The sequence below is a fragment of the Dasypus novemcinctus genome, chromosome 16 (genome assembly GCF_030445035.2).
Source record: "Dasypus novemcinctus isolate mDasNov1 chromosome 16, mDasNov1.1.hap2, whole genome shotgun sequence".
Lineage (NCBI taxonomy): Eukaryota > Metazoa > Chordata > Mammalia > Cingulata > Dasypodidae > Dasypus > Dasypus novemcinctus.
The window spans coordinates 22,995,275-22,997,297 of record NC_080688.1 but is presented as its reverse complement, the minus strand read 5'-3'; positions in this window follow the sequence as shown (position 1 = coordinate 22,997,297).

Below are 2,023 nucleotides of genomic sequence, written 5' to 3'. Positions count from 1 at the left end.
AATATTTGCTAATCAAACCCAAAACACATTAAAAGATGTATTCCTCATGATCAAGTGGGTTTATACCAGGCACGTAAGGGTGGGTGAACACAAGAAAATCAGTCAGTATAATCCGCCACATTAATATCAAAGAAGAAAATCACACAATCCTATTGATTGATGTAGAAAAGGCATTTGACAAAATACAGCATTCTTTCTTGATAAAAAATACTACAAAAGATAGTCATTGAAAGAAAGTTTCTCACCATTGTAAAGGCCAAGTATGAAAAACCCACAGCTAACATCGTATTCAAAGAAGAAACTCTGAAAGCTTACCCACTGAGATCAGGAACAAGACAAAGATGTCCTCTGCCACCACTGTTGTTCAATATAGGACTAGAGGTTCTAGTAAGAGCAATTAGGAAAGAAAAAGAAATAAAAGGCATCCAAATTGGGAAGGAAGAAGTAAAACTTTTGTTATTCAGTGATGACACGATCCTATACCTAGAATTTCTTGAAAAATCAACAATAAAGATGCAAGAGCTAATTATCAATTTCAATAAAGTGGTAGAATATGAAATTACTATGCAAAATCGGTAGTGTTTCTATATGCTAGTAATGCACAATCTGAGGAAGAAGTCAAGGAAAAAAATCCATTTACAATAGTGACTAAAGGAATCAGGAGTAAACTTAACCAAGGACACAAATTACCTGTACTTAGAAAACTACAGGGAAGCAGACTTGGCCCAATGGATAGGGCATCTGCCTACCACATGGGAGGTCTATGGTTCAAATCCCGGGCCTCCTTGACCCATGTGGAACTGGCCCTTGTGCAGTGCTGATGCATGCATGGAGTGCCCTGCCACGCAGGGGTGTCCCTCATGTAGGGGAGCCCCATGCACAAGGAGTGTGTTCCATAAGGAGAGCCACCCAGCATGAAAGAAAGTGCTGCCTGCCCAAGAATGGCACCACACACATAGAGAGCTGACACAACAAGATGACGCAACAAAAAGAACACAGATTCCTGGTGCCGCTGATAAGGATAGAAACCGTCACAGAAGAACACACAGCAAATGGACACAGAGAGCAGACAACGTGGTGGGGGGGAGAGAAATAAAAATAAATAAATAAATCTTAAAAAAGAAAAAAGAAAACCACAATGCATTGTTAAAAGGAATTTTAAAAAACCAAAAATGGAAGAATATTCCATGCACATGGATTGAAACACTAAATACAATTTAGATGTCAATTCTAACCAAACTTATTTACAGATTCAATGAAATCCTGATAAAATTGCACCAGCATTTTTTAAAGAATGAAAAACACAATTATCAAATTTATTTGGAACCATAAGGTATACCGAATAGCCAGAAACCTCTTAAAAAGAAGTGTGAAGTTGGAGGACTCTCACTTCTGGACTTTGGATCATATTACCTGAGTTGCAGTGGTAATAGTTGCAGTGGTAAAAACAGCATGGTCCTGGCATAAAGATAGACACATAGACCAATGGAAGCAAATTGATTGTTCAGAAACAGACCCTCATATCTCTGGTCAAGCAATTTTGACAAGACTCTCAAACCCACCTAGCTGGGGCAAAACAGTCTATTCAATAAAGGTGCTGGGAGAACTAGCTACCCATAGCAAAAGACAGACAAAGGACCCTATCTCATACATTTACAACAAATAACTCAAAATGGATTAAGACCTAACTATAGAATTTACAACCATAAAGCTCCTAAGAAAACATAGGAAAACATCTTCAAGACCTGGTGGTAGGTGGTGGATTCTTAAACCTTAAAAGAAAAGCACAAGCAATGAAAGAAAACATGGATAAACACGACCTCCTCAAAATTAAACTCTTTTGTGATTCAAAAGACTTTTCCGAAAAGGTGAAAAAGGCAGCCCACTCAATGGAAGAAAATATTTGGAAACCACATATCTGATAAAGGTTTGATGTACATTCTATATAAAGAGATCCTACAACTCAACAATGAAAGAGCAAGCAATCCAATTATAAAATGAGCAAAGGACTTAGACATTTTTC